Here is a 19,840-nt window from a genome sequence, read left to right as displayed (position 1 = left end):
TGTTATGGCAGAACAGACTGTTCTGAACTTCAAAAACATATTACTATGGAAATTGGTGTTCAGAAAGTCAAGTGGAAATTGCCATGAGTTTATTTCTGTCTCAATGGCATTTTTAACATTGGAAAGAATCACAGTGGAGATAGAATCAGAGAATCCTACACCAGGATTTATGCACGTTTTCTAGTAAATATAAGCACTCCACCACCTTTATTTACAGGGCCATACTTTCATTCTACCTGTGTATTTTTAGGAAGTTCAATAAAATATTTGCTCAGAAAGTATTCTGGACATGTGAAGGTACAAGGTGCCAAATCATACAAAGAACTGGATGCAAGAGAGGACTAGGAAGTTGAATGGGTGAAAAGTGGTTGGGCAGAGAAGTACAAAAGGGATTAAAAAAATGCAGACTGACCCTTAACTTAAGAATCAGAGGAATCAGACCATAACATTAAAAGCAGAAACTATTTTCTTAACTTTTTGTTCCTACAAATGGTTTCTTAATTATCTTAAACCTCTCATACGCTGCCTGTGCTCGCTCACACTTAAAGGGGCGCCTGGACAAAGGATGAAGAGGGTGTCAGCCCATTGGGATGTTTTGGAAACGTCCTCTCTCTGCACCTTACGATTTCCCATCTGTGTACTTAGCCCCAAACAACAACTACCTTGTTGTGAGTTCTCTCAGGTGCTCCCTCGGGCATACTGATGGAGACAGAGTGGTTTGTCACAAAGGGATGCAGGGTCCCATACCTGAGGAAGGGGCTCTAATTCAACAATTCTATATATGCCCAAGGAATATTCAGAGGACTCCTTCAAGGGAATTCTGCAGCTGGGCACGTTTGTTAAACTGAAGCATTTTTTTCTGAGCAGTGAGAACATCTGCCAGGCTTACAGATATGCAACCATTTCAGCCTGCCCCTTGATACCTTCTTCTGGGTTTTCAGGCTGTGCTTCGGAGAACTGCCTTCAGACACGCAGAAGAGCTTGCTGAATTTTTTAAAAAAGGATATGACTACAAAGAGCTCCTAAGTGTTTAGGCATATTCTATATTCATGTTCACAGAAACAGTATTCCACATTACTTGTCTCTCGTTCAGCTGGCTCGGAAGTGGACACACCCGTCCCCCTGCGTGCACTGTGAGAAATTCCTAGGTTTTGTTTCATGAATTTTTCATGGAAAGCAAAACAGTGTGTGTGTGTGTGAGCGCGTGTGGGTGCGCGCACGTGTGTGTGTTTAACAGAACATCTTTCAAAATGTCTTGAAATTGCTTCAGATCAGTGTTCTGTAGCATTGCTCCCCACCCTCCTGTCTTCCCTCATCCAAACCCCAAATCCTTCAGCCATTCGCTTGTTCCATGCCCTGGTTTGATAACTCTGCAATTGGAGGGTGGGGTGGGAGGAGAGGCCTCATACCTTTGTTTGTCTGTTTCTCCCCAACACCCTGGTGGCCTACTTGGGTGTCCCACAAGCTCTCTGTGGAAAATAGTACATCCCATTTAGCAACAACTCCACCTAGCATGAGCTCCTGGGCTATACTTAAACAAGGGTGACAGGGGGTTGGAATGATTGAGGCCTGCATTATGCCATGCGAGAAGAACCATTTTCTCTCCATGGTGGTGGGCCACAAAGTAATTTCAGCTTCTACTTTGGCAACCTAAGGGGTAGAGGGAGTGAAGTCATGTTATTTTCCAGTGTGACAAAAATGCAATTCGTGTTTGAGGGCATATTTTCAGGGGAAATTTTCAACAAAGTTCAAAGGGGCTTTTTGTTGCTGTTGTTGTTAAACGTAATAAAAAATATCAAAAGAAATTTTTCCTATTTTCTAAGAGCTTCTCGTAATGTTAGATTATCTTTTTATGTGAGGTAAGAGAAATATATTCTATGTAGCTCAGAGTATCCTAGCCTCATAGCTGCACAAAATGATCACACTCTGTCCTTCAAAATAGCCCTGGTCTTTCGTGTTTTGTAATATTTATAGAAAAATAGGGATTAACTTCATTGCCCAGCTTTTGAAGAATCTCAGCTATTCGGAGTGTTCCCCCCAAGCACTAAAAACATGCTGAGGAAAGAGGCGTGAATATGTCAACTTTGTGCATCTAGAGAATTGTGAGCTGAGTCTACTTCCTCCTTCAGTAATCAGCATGAAAAGCGCTCAGGCAATGTTTCCTAATTATGGAGTCACTAAAGTGTAACACTCACACCCATCCATTAAGATACTGTGATGTAAAAACTACCTCTGGGGTCTGGATTCCCTTACAACATTCCAAAACTGCCTTCTGCCACCATTCTAATCATATTGACCATCTTTCTTTTGTGTCCATGGTACCTAATATTTACTACGTCGATCGTTCAGTTCTATTTCTTACAACATTTTATTGTATAGATCATTATACTGACTTGTTACATGTTTGTCTTCAATTCAAAAATATAAAGGCCTTAAGTTCTACAATGATGTCTTAACCACCGAGGGACTTTCAGGGTCAAAGATATACTTAGAACTTACAGATGACTGATACATGTTTGTTGAAGGAAAGAATGAATAATAGAAAGTCAGAACTGACACAAAGATCTAAACATTTATATTTTTAAAAGTAAATTACACACACACACACACACACACACACACACACACACACACACACACGCTTTAAAAGACACCAAAAGAATAAATGAACAGAATTTTGAAAAGAGAAAAATAATTTCTTGGGCTTAAATGTATACTTTCTAAATAAACTCCCTTTTTGGAGAGCAAACAATACACATGTTTTTAATAGATGGGAACATGAAGTGTCATGATAATGGGGGAAAGACAGAGAATCTCGGCAAAGCTAGAGTCTGTGCCCAGGGTAAGAAAGAAACTTCTCTCTAGGGTCTTCTTTCTTCACTTTAGACCTTCTGCTCTGGGCTGCACTTTACCCTTTTTTAAATCACCTTACTGTTATTACAAAATATTCATTCATTCATTCATTCATTCATTCATTCATTCATCTATTTATGGCTAAAAGCTCGAGTGAACCAAATTTGCCCAGTTTGAATTCTACTCATTGAAAAGAAAAAATTTACCTTCCCTCCTTTTCATACACTCAGAGGAACAGGCACAGAAATGAAATAAACAATTGGTAGGACTCACAGACATTACAGTGAAAGCCTAACAGCTTAAAAGACTTCTCTGGCATCAAATTTATAGACATATGAGCAAATTTGTTTTAAACAAAACTAAAGTAAAAATAAAAATTAGTGTAGACCAGTGTGAGGGATATAAATGATAAACGTCTAAGTTTTGCTTTGTCTTGTGCACCTGAAACTGATTAAAAAACAAATAAATAAATTTGAAAAAAAAAAAATTAGTGTAGACTATATATATATATCATATATATCATATAGATGGCGTACAGATATATATACATATATATGTATATGTACATATATATTATATATATATATTATATATATATATGTATATATATATTCTGCATCACTATAAATTAGATATTCCTTTAGGGGAACATTCATGTTTGTAATTAAGAGTATTCAAAGTTAGGCATCCAAAGTTAGAAGCCTATGAATTTCAAAAAGCACTCTGTTATCCCAAAGAGAGATTTTATAAATAGAAGATTTTGTATATAAGCCTATTTATCTGCAGCCTAGTAAAGAGTTGAGAACTGTCTAGAGAATGTGATCTAAGTAGGCAAACAATTCAGATAATGTAAATTGCAGTTTGAGGCCTAAAAAATACAAAAAACATGTTTAGTCTAAAAAAACATAGAGACCTAAAATGGCATGCAAATTCTGAGAAAAGTTTTTCTGGAACTGGATAATATGGAAACACTAAAATATAAATTAAAATCAAAGAGACTTTGCAGTTTAAAATGGTGTGTCAAGGAAGCAGCTCCAAACAATTTGTCCCAAGCTCTCTTTCAATTCCCACAGAGACATGCAAAATGAAAACGCAGGCCAATTATCTATTACTAAAGTTAGAGACGAATTTTCATACATGAGGCTCCCTTGAAAAAATAAAAATTCAGAGCCTATCTACGCTTGATGCCTTGAAACAGAGCAGTCCATTTACCTAAAAGAAGGGAAGACCTTTCTACTGACAACAGGATCGGTGACCCAGAGCCCTTTACTAATAAGAAAGCAGAGCCACTCTCCTTTCTCTGGGGCAGATGAGTTTTCTGAGACCTGCAGAATACGACAGCCCCAATAACATTTTTTATAATATATCCATTCTGAGGCTGTATCTTCAAGAAAATAAAGGAGCAGTGATTTAAAGCGGTACTATTGGTTGCACACTGCTTCCTGGGTGGACAGAGATGGGAGAAGCCAAGGGCAGAACTTGCTAGAAGTATGGTTTCCTGGGTGCCATTGGTCTAGTGTGTGAAAGAATAACCTGTGGATATAGGAACCTGGCAGTTTTCACTCACTTCGCTTACCTTTAAGGCCTATGTTTATTGAGACAAAATTCATGAAAGAAGATCCACACAGATGTGAGCTAATAAGTGTTGAAAACGAAGGACAAAGGGAAACATCCTATTACATATCTAGATAGAAAATGCAAGTTAGCTAGAAGGGGGCTGAAATCTGGTGGGCGTTCTTTGAAACAAGAACGGTCAGAAGACAATAAAATCATAGCTGCACACAGCTTTGCAGAAAAAATAACTTGTGAGCTAGAAGTGTGCTATCCCAGCTAAGATGTTTTCAGTGTGAGAAGGCAACACAATGATATTCCTTGGTACATTAGGTATGAAAGCAAATGAACGAAAGTCACATGTCCTTCCAGAAAACAATTATAAGACATAGTTGTCAAGATTTATTTCAAAAAGAAAAGCCTCACAGTTGGCAAGTAGTCTATAAATAAAATGGTAGTAGAACACCCTTGTAGTAGAATACCCTGAAATCTATTACACATAGTTGTCTAAATAATAATATAAATTAGTTAAAAAATGAAACACAATTTTCCCAAGCAAATTTCAAAGATCAACGTATAAGCTAACTATAATAATAATAGCTTATCTTGATTGCTAGTGTTGCGAGATAGTCTCACTCTGCAAATGCTTTCAATCTCAACAATAAAATATACAAGATGAGTGCCATTATTATCCCTATTTTCCAGATGAGAAAATTGAGGCACAGGGGACAAATTGCCCTAGGTTATGTAAATAGAAACGGGATATAATAGCCTGAATTCACAACTCAGATTTTTTAATTTAGAAATTGGGAGAAGAGGGTAGTAAAATCCCTTGGATTTTCACTCAAATGGATGGGGTTAAAATCTCACTCTTTCTTTTTTCCCCCCAAATCATTCATTATTTCCCTAGCTCTCACCATTTCCCTACCTGGCTTTACCTTTCGTCCAGTACTCAAGCCAAAAAATAAATAAATACATAAATAAATACATACATACATACCCAGAAAACATTTTTAATTATTCCCTTTGTGCATAATCCATATTTAATCCAACAGCTCATCAGCTCTACTTTCTCATCAGCTCTACTTTCAAAATGTCTCTTCTCCATCCAATTTGCTCATTTCTAGTCACACCCTTAGCAGGTCACCGTCATTCTTCCCACCGCTGACGGTTTCTACAACTTTCTAGTTAATCTCACTAACTTTTGCCCCAACCCCCTTTAATCAACTCTTCACACAGCAACCATAAAACATGGCACCATCCTTAAAATTCTCCCATTGCTCTTGGAATAGAATGCTGATGGTTTTGTGTGTCCTAAGAAGCCCTGTATTTTTTGGCCCTGGCCTACTGCTTCCTCCTGATTCCTGAACTTAGCATGCCCCTCTCAGACTTTAACATCTTACGTTTTCAAAAAAATATATTTCGTGGAATATTGGAATAATATAACAAATACATTTGAATCAGCATGTTTACCTTTTTGTCTTTTACTACATTCCATCCACTGCTGGATGGATCTGGAAGAAATGTTGGGTCTAATTGGTTAGAAAATTACAAGATAATTAAAACGTTATTGAAACAAGGGCAAAATGTATCAACTGTCACCAAAACTCTATGTAGAGATAAGTCCATAATTGTAAATACTTTTATTAAAAAAAATAAAGACTAAAAATACATTTTAAAAATTGCACACAAAATATTAGAAAAAATATAATGCAATTTTTAAAAGAGTAAATTCTTAGATTTATAAATTATATTGTTTTCTAGTTCTGATTATTTTAAAAACTATAAAAATTTAATCAAGGAAAAATTATATTGAATAACAAATTTAGTATAAAAAAGATGTAGGAATACATAGGCATCAATTCTTTTAATTTAAAAATTTTTAAATTGTAGAAAATACTATATTGATAAAAATGTAAGTATTAGTATTTAATGCTGATTCCACATCATCTGTAACAGTGCCTGGGACAGGGAGGTGTTCAGTACTATTTGGTGAATACATAAATCTTATAGAATACTATTTGTCTCAAGAAATAGAAAGCCTGAAATTATCAACAACCATGGTAGGGGCGGGGAGGACACTTTATGTTATCAAAGAATTACCTGAAATTCCCAAACCCTCTCATTCCATAACACTGAGCACTGACTATATGCCAGGAACTACTCTAGACCCCAAAAATATCCATCCACCCTTCCTCCAAATGTCTTCATAAAGTTCTGTTCTTTTCTTATTATCAATAGGAAAATATAAACCATAACCCAACAGGTGCTATGAAGAAAACTACAGCAGAGTGAGGGGAGTAAGAAAGAGAGCCCATGGATGACTGTCCCTCACGGGTGTCAAGGGCAATTCCTTTCATGTTATCTGAGCAGCAGACCTGAAAAAAATGAGGAGTAAAGCATGCAGATAATGAGCACAGCTGGTTCTGGAGAAGACAGAAGGCAGAAGAGCCCTGAGAAGAAGACATGTGACGGTGACCAAAAACAGAGTCATGCTAACACAATGTTTTTTCCTGGAACCAATACTGGTGCTGGTCTTGAATTACATTTTCTTAAAATCTTCAGCATGGAAAATGCCACTCAGTTGTTTCCAGACAGTAGGAAGACTTGAAATATAAAACTGAAATGGGTAACTGAATCTTATCACAGAATATTCAAGCAGTTAGGTGAGCTATAGCTGAGACATATGGGAAGAAAGGGCATTTGGGAAGAAAAAAATCCAAATAACACTTCTAAGTCACCAATTGAAACTAAGAGTTCTAAAAATGACAGTATGCCGTTTTCTGACTAAGATCCTAATACATGACTGTGGACAAAAGAAGCAATAAAATACTAGACATCTAATGTGGAAATGTTATTTGAAACCATAGTGGACAGTGCCCGTGAATATATGCAGTACTGATGGTCGCTGACTCTCTAGAGTCAGAGGAAAATAGAACAATCTCAGGAATTGAGAGGCGTTGGAAAATAAACTTTAGAAAGTAAGATTCTTTCTCAGAAGGGCAAAATTAAAATAATACTAATAAATGTACTATATGTTTACTGTGAGCCAGGCAATGTGTTGAATTCTTTCAATGTGACACCCCATTTAGTCTTCCCAACTCGCCTAGGAGGGAGGGACTCTCACCCCCATATCACAAGTGAGGAAATGGGTATCCGAGCTTCAGATCACACAGCTGGTAAGAACTGAGCAGGGACCCCAAGCTGGGCCTGTCTGAATCCAGAGCACGTTCTCTTAGTTGTTAGCATCTTCAGGCTGTGGAAACAAGAAGCAAGGACTGGCCTACCACATATTAGACCTCGGGGAGACTCCTTGAAATTTCAGAGGAAAACCCAAGGTCAAGTAATCTGATCCAGGGCAGCACCAGCGGGATTCCCTTCCTCCGGAGGCAGAGCAGGATGAAGCACAACAGATTCAAAAAAGGAGCCTTTCATCCCCTTCGTCACGTCTCCAACAAGTATTTATTGAGGCCCTGCCACTGCCGTGACCAAGCACTGTGCTAGGCATTGAATGTTAAGTTCAGCATCAGTTTCTAAGGGCACAGAGGATTGCTTAGGGTGAGCATTCTTGGCTTTTTCAGATTGAATGAATGAAGGACAAGCGTGCCTTAAAAAAAGAAGCCTTTTCTTGCCCTGGCATAGTAAGCACGATAAACCACAAATCTAACACGTCTTTCTGTCTAAATTTAACCCCTGTACATTTTGAGAGGTGGAACATTTGGACTACGGGTATGGTTTTCTGAACAGTTGAAGAAAATAGCACTAGGTCATAATTTTGGAATGGGAAGATGCAGCCTACTTTTCAAATGTGAAATCTGCTTTGATTCCTTGTGCATTTATTCCTATATTCCCAGTGACGAACAAAATAACTTCAGAGCTGTTTATTTTCTACTATGAGTTATCTTATATTGGCATTGCTTCCTAATCTTTATCTTCAAGTTTCTCCATCCTCTCATGATATCGACTTTTGGAGTATTGTAATATGCCCTCTATAAAGCCTGGAAAGAGCGCATAAGTTTTCCTTTAAAATATGTGAAAGAGAAGGATTATATAGGGTAGAAGTGTTCTTAAAAGCATTATGTTCTACATGAGCAAATAAAAAATATCAGGATATTTCCATAATAAAATATTCCCTTATAAATTACAGAGAAGTTAATTTCATCAATTGAATTTGATCCCAGCTGGCACAATTTTCCTACTTGGAAGTTTTATGTTTGTGTAACCAGCTGAAATGCAAAATCATAGCTTTATGTTTACCAGCCACCAAAACCCTAAGTGAAGAACAACAGACTCCCCGAGGGATGGTCCTGGCTCAAGTCATGATGAAGGTGAGGCTAGAGCCCAAGGGAGAGGAAACAGATTGCATTGCACATGAGCATGACCTAGTGGTTGGTTCACTGAGTGGCATTTATGGCAGTAATAGAGAAAAACTACTTGTCTGTTTTCCAAGTGTCAGGGTCGGTGATGTGTATGTATCTGCTGTGTACAGACAGGTGAAGAACAGGAAGGAATAGCATCCTAGAAAGAAAGCAAAGGTAAGAGAAGGACCATCAGAGCCTCTTAATACTAAACAGTTGGGTCTCCCCACAGCCTTCAGGAACGTGGACCCATCAAAAGCACTTCTTTGCAGAAGTAAACAGAATGCTCTTACTGATTCTTACAAGGAACCAAAAATGATAAACTTTGCTTCATACTGGCTCCTGAGTCAGTGTGGTGAGTTTATTTAGACTGAGACACTTAACAAAGCTTATCATGGTGAGCATGACTTGCCGTACACACTTCCTCAGGGGATCACTAACCAGTGTGCACTTATATTGCTAAATAATATAATATAAATGGGATGTGTCGACTCCAGAGAAAACATATAAATGCTCTATGATGTTTCATAGCCAAACATGTAATATATACGCCTAAGCATCTCCATAGTCCTTTGATAACATGGTTCTGCATGCCTGTCAACATTTTGATTAAAATTGACTTCATGTTTAATTATCTGAAGCACTTTTTGTAAACTCTCAATGATCAATGTTTCATCTTAAACACAGCACTATGGATATAACAGGTAATATTGTGTTCCCATCAGATTTTATAAAACTAGACTTTTCCTACCCAGAATTGTAAACAATATTCCTATAATCGGTCTCAGTAATTTGGGGGTAAAATAAGGCCAGAAATGCTAAAGTACAGACCTGCTAAAAAATAAGTAAATAAATAAGACAAGTCTCGGATGCCTCATTTGAAAATTATGTTGCATAAATTTGCATATTATCTTCATGAGGCTCATCTATATAAATTTAAATAATTGTTGGGCCATATTGTCTACATACTCAAATTCATTATTGAGTAGTAAATTCATGAAGATATTTTTTTCAAATTATCACATCCCTGATTAGAAGTGAAAGTAGCAGCCTGATTTAAGTATGACTTAACAAAAAGAGCTCTGGACTAGGAGTACAGAGACCTGGGTTCTCGGTGTCCACTTAGTCACCAATGTGCTACATGATCCAGGCCCTCAGTTTCCTGTTCTCTGACCATTGCTGGAGGGGAAGATTCATAATGTTCTGTATTAGTTTGAATGATTCATGTTACAAGGACAGAAAAACCCAGCTCAAATTAGCTTAAAGGATAAGGGATCTTCTGATTTAGGCAGTGTGAGAGTTGGGAGAGAGGGACAGGCTTTAGGGCTGGACTCAGCCTCCATCTCAGTGATATCATTAAGGACATGATTCTCTCCATCTCTCCAGCCTGGTGTCAGCTTCATCCTCTGACTGTCCATCCTCCCGGTCACCAGATAGCTGCCAACATCTGAGGATACACATTCAGAGACAATGTATCTGCCTCACATTTAAAATAAAATACTTGCATTTTTACCCTGATTAGACTAATGGGGACTGCTACCCCAGAAGTACGTCAGCTGTGTGGGAAAATCGTGTCTGCCTCTGAAAATCTGACATTTGTTAGAGGGAAGAGTAGGAAAAACATGGATGATATATAGAGAGCCAATAAATATCCAGTACAAGTTTTTGATTATTTGTTTACCAATTTTGACCTTCTATTATTCTAAGTTCCATGGGCCTCACTAAATTTATGCATTTATTCAACGAGCATTTCTTCAGACTCTAAATCATGGCTCCTGGCCCACTCCCAGGGAGATTACAGCTTGGTTAGAGAGAAAGATAAGAGAAACAATTATTTCAATAACCAAAGGAGAGATGATTGTATGAAACTAAATAAATCAGAAACAAATGAGTGTGGGGATGGTATGGTTAGAAAATGGGAAGAGACATATAGCAGCAATCTGAGGAGCACTGGAGAAAGAAAGTAGCCAGAGAACAGGGTGAATGACAGAAAAGCGCAGAAGATGACACACAAAAGTTTATACGGGTCAGAGAGTGAAGAGCCTTGGTGTACTAGTGAGGGAAGCTTCCACTTTCTGTATAAACATATTCAGATTTGTTGGTGAAAGTAGAACACATGATTGTAGTTTTCAAAAGACTGAAAGCATAATGTAGGCACATTAATATAGGTGGCCAACTCAAAACTTTGTTGATTCCTTTGTTGTGCAGAAGTTTTTTAGTTTGATGTGGTCCTACTTGTCTGTTTAAGCTTTTGTTGCCTGTGCTTTTGGTGTTAAATCCAGGAAATCGCTGTCAAGACCAATGTCAAGGAGCTTTTCCATTATCTTTTCTTTTAGGAGTTTTATGGTTTCAGGCCTTACTTTTAAGTCTTTTAATCTGTTTTCACTCCTTTAATCTGATTTTTATGTATGGTGTACGATAAAGGTCCAATTTCATTATTTTGCATGTTGCTATCCAATTTTCCCAATAGCATTTTATAGAGGATACTATCCTTTCCCCATTGTATATTCGTGTCACCCTTGTCAAAGATCAGTTGACCACATATGTGTGGGTTTATTTCTGAGCTCTCTATTTTGTTCTATGATCTATGTGTCTGTTTTTATGCCAGTACCATGCCATTTTGATTACTATAGCTTTGTAATATATTTTGAAATCAAGACATGTGGTGCTTTCAGCTCTGTTTTTCTTGCTCAAATTGCTTTGACTACCTGTGATCTTTTGTCGTTCCCTATGAATTTTAGGATTGGTTTTTTTCTATTTCTGTAAAAACTACCAATGGGATTTTATTAGGGATTGCTTTGAATATGTAGGTCACTTTGGAGAAAATATTTACAAACAATATATCTGATAAAGGGTTAATTTCCAAAATACATAAGGAACTCTTATAACTCATTAGCAAAAAACAAATAAACTGATTAAAAGGGCAAAGGAACTGAACAGAGATTTCTCCAGTGAAGACATACAAATGGTCAACCGATATATGAAAAGGCACTCAATATCACTAATTATCAGGAAAATACAAATCAAAACCAACTGAGATATTATACCTCCCACTTGTTAGGATGGCTATTAGCAAATAAGATAAGTGTTGGCGAGGGTGTGGAGAAAAGGGAACCCTTGAGCACTGTTGATGGGACTATGAAATGTGCAGTCACTATGGTAAACAGTATGACAGTTCCTCAAAAAAACTAAACCTAAAACTACTATATTGTTCAGTAATCCCACTCCTCGGTATAGATAAAAAAAAATTGAAATCAGTATCTCAAAGTACCTCAAACAACAACATAAATGAACCCAGAGGACATTATACTTATAAATCATATATCATATTTACTTAATAGAGAAATTCAAAACTACATGTTAGAGAAATGTAATAGCAGCAATAACAAGAGTTTCTTAATTCAAATGTCAGATCTCACTTCAGATGTCAGAACTATATCGTGACTCTTAAATGAGTAAACTTACAGGTTATTATTAAGGGAAATGTAAGCAGTGTAAACCCACAAACACAGGACTAATTTGACTACTAGAGCAAGATTTCTAACTTTTTGCTAATAATAGAGTGAAACTAGTAATCTACCGAGCTAGGCTACCATCTGGGAGAATTAAAAGGGGGTGGTTTATTATTTTCAGGAAAAGGTATTTTGGTGATATACCCTTTTCTTCTCAAACAGAAATCAACTTTAGCTTTCTCACTATTGCCTCCAAAGTAAATGGAGAGACTGGAAAGTACCAAAGACCCTTGACTTTGGGCCAAAAGCCAGATAAATGATTGTGAACCAAATAAATACTCAGTTTCTTTATACCCAGGTGAGCTGAGCCTCTGGAAATTTGGGGGACCTCTGGAGGATGTAAATTGGGATCAGAGAAGCTTCCAGAAATTAATTCTGCTTTGCAACTACCGCAGAAGGAAGAATTCCCAACAATGTAGGAACCTACATGAGCAAGAAGAACACTTGCAGAATTGGGTAAAACTAAATTTCCATCAGTGTCCTGTGGGACTCTCTGAATGACTGCCATCCTCTGGACTCCTGTCTTTCTCCTTTGCATTTCAAAATACCTGGAGTAGATATTCTTCTGGAAGAAGAGAAGGCCAAGGTCAAAACAAAGTCACAAAAGCAGCTGTGCATCCTTGGGCTCCCCAAGGATCCAGCATGACCCTGATGTTTTCCGGAGATTCCTTGAGTACCATGGAACTGGGCAATTTGGACCCAGTGGTCCAGCATCAGACCCTCCGTCTCTGGGACAGACCCACTGATCAACTCAGGAGCAAACTGTCCTTTATGTATTGCTAAATGGCATCTTTATGCCTCCATTTGATGTACAACAAAAGACACTAAATTACGGCTTCATTCCAAGGAAGAGGCCTTTCTCACTGCCTAATTCCAAGTGAGAAATGCACAAATGTATTTTCAAAGTGGAAACGCTATGTAACCTTGGAGTACCTTCGATGGTCCTGTAACTGAGGGCCAGCTGAGGTTTTAGCTTCGTTTGTCTTCTGGAAAACTATTTAGCCATGTACATCAGCTGGCATTTGAAAGCCAAACAAGTAGTAAAGAAAAAGGGAAGAATTTTAAAGGAGAATGAAACAACCACAACAGGACAAATAATCCTGAATCACTAATGAGAACACTCCCATTGGCAGAAACACAAAGGTAATATTTTCACTAGAATGAATAGGCCTAGAAAAATTTGTGCTCCAATATCAGACACAACCAGGCCTTTCCCTCCATATGAGACATGAATGTCTCCTTTTTCCACTTCATCTTTTTTTCAGTTATCCAAATAAAATTTTAGCAGCAGAAAAAATAATGAATTTAGTCCATTTCAATCAAGTATTTCCTCGTTAATGTATTAACTCCTTGGCAATAGTAAAACAAGAACTCTGACTCCAGAATATTTCTTTTTCTTTTATCACCTTCCGAATTCCAGTGTCACTGAGTAACAAATTATATTCTACTTAATTTAGTACCAGCAGACACCTGAAGAGCACATTAATTTCATCCGACGGAACCTTTGGGAAGCTTTGTATAGCACAGAGGCAGACTGCTGTTTCAAATATTCTTTCTTTAAAGTGTGTCAGAACACTTGAACTTCAACCACTCTACTAAGAGGCTGTTGTTTTAGTTCAAAGTGTACACAAAGGAAAGGATCACCACGTATGAACTAATATTTGCTTAACTGTCTTCATTTCCCCAGTGCCCTGCTATTCAAGTGCTCTGTATTCCTTTCTTTAGCTGTCATGATGGTAAGTGAAGAAAAACTGTGTTGTTCCTGAGTATAGCATATGCCAAAGAACCTACTTTATGGCCCACTGTTTCTCACAAGTATGTGTTAAAAGATGCCTTTACCTTCTGCAAGACTAAGGAGCAAGTGGCAAAGGACAGAGTGTAGCCCAAGTGGTTAGTCACATAAGGTCTTTGCCCCTTGAGTCGCTGCTCCATAGTTCCAGAAGCCAGAGTGCCCATTTCTCCTTCCTTAGGTAACAACTTTGAAAATAGATGACTGTTCCCCTGGGTGGTGGGATTTAAAGTAAACTTAAATACAAAATCAATGCCAACAAAAGAAAAAGACAGAGACAGAGACAGAGACAGAGACAGAGACGGAGACGGAGAGGAGAGGAGAGGAGAGGAGAGGAGAGGAGAGGAGAGGAGAGGAGAGGAGAGGAGAGGAGAGGAGAGGAGAGGAGAGGAGAGAAAAAAGAAAACTTTTCCCTGCAGAAAGAACTGGAAATGCACTAGGACAGCCACTGCAGTAGCTCACTGCCCTTGGCTGTGGGCAGTAGTTGGATACAATCCAGGGTTGTCAATCATTCACTCCCAAAGCTGTCATACGACTGGAGGTTGCAACACAGAATAGCACTATCAAAGCTTGAAGTGGGGTCAAGAGAGGAAGAATAACATCTCAGTTCTTTGAATGTTACTACACCTTTGCATTTGGAAAGATTTCAAAGTGCTCTCCATTTACTCTTCTTATCTTTCCTCCACCTGAACTTCATTTTTTCCCCTTCCCTTGTCTCCTCATTGCTTCCTCTTTAGAACGTAATACATAGCATATCTTAAGGTAGGGACACTGTCTAACCCATGGAAGATGGTGGAAGGGAAGAAAGACCATCAGTGTGCTTCTCCACACCTCCCGCACCTGCCCACCAGCTCCTTTGTCCATCCTTCCCCACCAAACTTCCCAGACACCTTTGCCTGTAGCCAGTGGCTTCCTCAAAACTAGTTCCAATGGTAGCCCCCATAGTTTCAAAACCAAGACTCACAATGTCGCTTTGCCATTTTGCCCATTTCAGAAATGATTTTGAGCCGAATCTTTTTAATCCACCTCTTCATTGCCTTTGCTGCTTCGATCCATTCAATTAACTGTGCCCAGAGCAAAGCTGTTTACCCACTGGGGGCTTAATAACAGCATTGCTTACAGGCCTATCAAAATAATGTCTTTGTAAACTCGATCCCAAGAAGCTTTCAACTTTTTTTCCTGTGTTATTATGCAATAAAGCTCTCTTTATAAGATTGTTTTTCAATTGAGTATTTGAAATAGAAAGGGGTAAGGCAACTCATGTTTACCTTCACAGTTTCATACCCATTCATCTTGAGAGGGAGCATGTGTCTCTTTTGGACCACTGGGCATTGCACAGCAGAGCCAGGAGGTACAAAACGGTGTTCTCCTTCTACCTACCCATAAACCATGCTCCAGGTCCACAGCCAAGCAAGGGAGCAGAGGTAGCGCTCTCCACAGCAGCTAAGCCTGTGGTCTCCCTTCCAGGCCTCCCCAGGGAACAGAGCCTAGCGCTATAGTTGATCTACCTCTGAACATAAGTGTTTTACTGTCTTTCTAAGGCCACCCTCCCTCCCCCGCACCACCCCAAAGTTCTTTTGGATTTCTTCCCTTTACAGGCCCTACTGAGACGTCTCTTCACTCAGTCAACATGGCAGTTGTCTCTGGCTGGGCCCTCGGGGTAGTAAATAGGTCAATTGTGACAAAAAGTTTCCAGTCATTGCTTCTGCTTCTTGCTACAGGTGGCAAGCAGGTTCCTGTGTGTGGTGCTCACCAGGCTCTGCTTCTTATCACAGCCTATCTTACCTGGTTTTTTTCTTCTTTTTTAAAAAAATCTCTGGCCTCTGGCTCATTTCTGCAAAAGTAAGAGTGTCGTTTCTTCAACAAACAAAAGATTTTCTTTGCACTCTCGTAGGTTTGGTAAAACCCTACTGCTTTTTATACTTCTTTTCCCCACTCAGGTCTTTCCTCCAAAACACTACACAGCTCGTGCTACTGGATGGCATGCAGTGTCAGGCTTTTTTCTTTTCTTCACCTTTTTAAATTTTCTTTTTTAGTACAAGCACTTGGAAAACCTCAGGCACATGAGCTTCATCGCCTGCCTATGACTGGGTTCTCACCAGGCCAATACCATGCAAATGCAAGAGTACCAGTGACTCAGTTGTTCAGAGATTAGGTTTCTATGCACTTTGATTTACCCTCTGATTAGAAAAGGAATAGAAAAGGAATCAAAATTATGCATTAGATTTTTGCAACTTGTTTGTTAAGTCTGGTCTTTATGGAAAGGATGTTTCAGAAATAGGTTGAAAGATTAGTTTTTTTAAAAGTTTTGAAATAATCTATAAGTATACTGACCCTTTGTTGAGTACTTACTTCAGGCACTGGGCACTGCCTTATTTAATGAATTCAATAATTTTATTGCTATTTCCATTTTACAGATGTATAAATGGGCTCAGACTAAGTAACCTGCCTATGGTCTCAAACAAGAAAATACCAAAGCAGAAGTATGAGTACAGATTTTATTGAATCCAAAACCTCTGCTACTAGCTGCCCGGCCAAAGAGCCTCCCTTACTGCCAACTCCTGTTATTTGAGTTGTCCAAGCTTTTATAATGGTCATTTAGAAATTAAGGCACCAGAGCTGCCAGCATTTTTTTTTTTTCTAGTTCCCCTATCAACATTTTTTATTTTTTTTTAATCAGGGCTACTGATCCCCAGGATAGTTGAACATGCGTTTGCCCCTCCTTACCTATGTAAGGCCTACATGCTGAATTCGGGTCATGTATTGCCTTCCATGGCCTGTCATGTATCAGTGTCACGATCTCTCCCATTACATCAGACTGACAGCATGACAGTTGCAAAACTCACACAAATACATCACTAAACTCTTTCAAATGTGTTACCTGCCTGGCGTGCTGAATGTTAACCATAGTATTGCTCTCGGGATTTTCTCCTAAGAGGCTTTAGCATTTGCTCAAATTCTTCATTAATTCAACCTTACTTCTAATGGCACTACTTTCATAAAACTGTACAATTGAGACTGCTCTCTCATTCCAGACAACCCAGTTAGTCAGTTTCTACATGGAAACCATCCATACCATGATATTTAAAAGACTTTGCGAGATTTCCTATTCTCATCAGTATCAATTATTAATATTAATAGTGCATATTTGTACAATTCCTTCAATGCATATTTCACATGTATAATCTCACTTAATCCTCACAACATCCCTATGAGGTAGATGTTATTATCTCATTTTATACGTGGGAAAACTGAGACTCAGACAGATGAGATAACGTTCCAAGAACTCATAGCCAGGGAGTGATACAGTTGGCAATCAAGCCTGGGTCATTTGACTCCAAAACCAATGCCACTGTTACTATACTACACTCCTGGTACCAAATGAGCAGATACGGCCTTTCTAGATCTCCAGGAGAACCTAGAACACAAGTCAAAATATGTCTTTTTCTTTTTTCCCTAAAGGAAGCATTCCTAGGAGAGAGAGAGAGAGAGAGAGAGAGAGAGAGAGAGAGAGAGAGAAACTTAAAGCTATACCAAATGTCTTAGAAAACATTCCAGAGATGAGTCATTGTCAATTTGTAGGGGGTTTCATTCTATTTTTTATTGTTTTGGAGGGCAGTGATTCTGCTGACCCCAATCACTTACAAAGTTCAAGTGTGAGCCTTTGTTGGAGGTAGCAGTCCATGAAATATGCTGCTCATAGAAGCAGATTTGAAGAATATGAGTTGTTAGCAATAATAGACATCATAAACTATGACAAATATACATGCCTTCGGCATTTTGCATTTTTGGAATAACACATTTCCATTCTCATATAAGGTAGGTTTGGAACAACATGCAGTTTTTCAGGATGAATTCTTAAAGCTTGAAAGGCAGCAGAAAGTAAAAGCCAGTAGATTCTAATAAGGAATAAGAAGAAATACAGGGGTCTGGATACGATTGATAAACTTTTCTAACAGTGTTCATATTTTTTCTACTTCCTAGTTACCTACCACCTCCAGGAGTGACCAACGAGTGTTCATACCTTTCGTTGTATCTGAGCATAATAGCTAATATGTGTCATTCTCTATGCACATGAAGGGCGCTGCTGACACACAGTAGGCTGTTTTTTCTATTACAATGACACCTGACTATGTTCATCTGCTCTGTATCAGCCAGCCGTCCTCTCTGCCACAAAAGCATCAGTGATCATTGGTAAGGCCGCTGACGGAGGTAGAAGCATAGTCTGTCTATGGCACAGAACAAACCCAATTAACACATTAATTGTTAGAGCAAAATCCATGATGCTGGCATCCTCAGTTTAGTGTTCCAACCAACCAAGACACTTGAGGGGTGTTATTTCATGGTAATAGTGGTGACTTTTCATCCTCAAAGGTCTTCCACTTGCCATAAAGAATTTTCATCATCCCTCTAAAAGGAAGCATGGAGGCCAGAGCCAGACGACCTGAATTAGTCACAGCTCTGCCACGAATTAAACATGCCGTGCTGGGCAAGTCACTTAAATGGCCATGACTCTCAAACTTCTTATCTTTAAATGGGATAACGTACCACTTTTCAGATGGTTGGCAGGTCTAAATGAGTTGATACCTTCATGACAACATCTCTCCCCTTTGCCTAAAGGATAAAATCCTAACTCTTTCACACATGATTTAAAAACCCTTCAGGGGCCCTCCAGTCTCGCCCCTTGACATTCCCCCTTAAAGACTGTGCACCAGCCACAGTGAATTTCTTTCCCTTCCGTAAACATACCAGTCTCCTTTGTACATACGGTTCTTCGTCCCCTCCTCATTCTTAACTTGGCTTAGGTAATTATTTAAGCCTTAGATTGGACATCAGTTCTTCCAACCAGCTTCCTCTGACATCACCTCTCTCCTCCCCCAGTCAAATCCACACCAGAACTCTAGACATTTTACATACAAAAGCATTCACTCACTCACTTAACAAATAGTTATAAAGCATCCAGTTGCTGAGTGAACAAGTAACACAAGGTCTCTGCTATCATTCTAGGTGGAGAAACAAGAAAATAAATAAGTTAGCTAATTAGTACACAGTAAAAAATATAAATATTCATAATACGTTGAATAAAGAGCATAGTACAAATGAGTTGGCACTCAAATTAAGAGGAAAGATTCTTCGTTTTGAAGAGATGTTTGGATTCAGGAACTGTAGAAGAGGAAGATGGGATAGAGAGTTTTGGGGGGCCTGGGGGTTGAGACTGGGGGATCCAAGAATGCCTCCCTGGGGAGGCGACATGGGAACTGAGATGGGAAAGGCACAAAGAGGTGTGACACGTGAAAGTCTGGGGGCAGAGCACTCCAATCCAGAGCAGCCTCTCAAGCAATGGACCAAAGTCTGAAGTGACATTTTAATTAATTCTTTAATTTCCTGCCTCCTATTTTAGATTATAAACTCACTAACTGTGGAGATCATGCTTTTCCAGTCCACTGAGACATTGTGTCCCACTGCCAACAATAGTGCCTGGCACTGAGTAGATGCTCCAAAAGCATTTGTTGAAGTAATAAAAATAAGTTGTGAACAAAATAAAATGCAGTAACTAATTATTAAAGTGTTAGGTCAGGGAAGATCCAAATATAGCAGAAGAAGATCAAAATCTTAAAGACCACAGGGGAAGCTAGTAAAAGGGAGCCTCAGTTGTCTCCAACTTCCACCATTTTGCTTTGTCCACTAAATGTGGGAGCCATTCAGTTGTGCACGTGGTTCACCAGCAGTGCCTCTCCACCAGCGGACCCTGAGGAAAGAAAGCCCTCACTCTGGGA

Source organism: Rhinolophus sinicus, chromosome 15 (assembly GCF_057876585.1).
Source record: "Rhinolophus sinicus isolate RSI-liver-muscle chromosome 15, RSI-T2T, whole genome shotgun sequence".
In the NCBI taxonomy this organism is placed as follows: Eukaryota; Metazoa; Chordata; class Mammalia; order Chiroptera; family Rhinolophidae; genus Rhinolophus; species Rhinolophus sinicus.
This window is presented reverse-complemented; position numbering follows the sequence as displayed.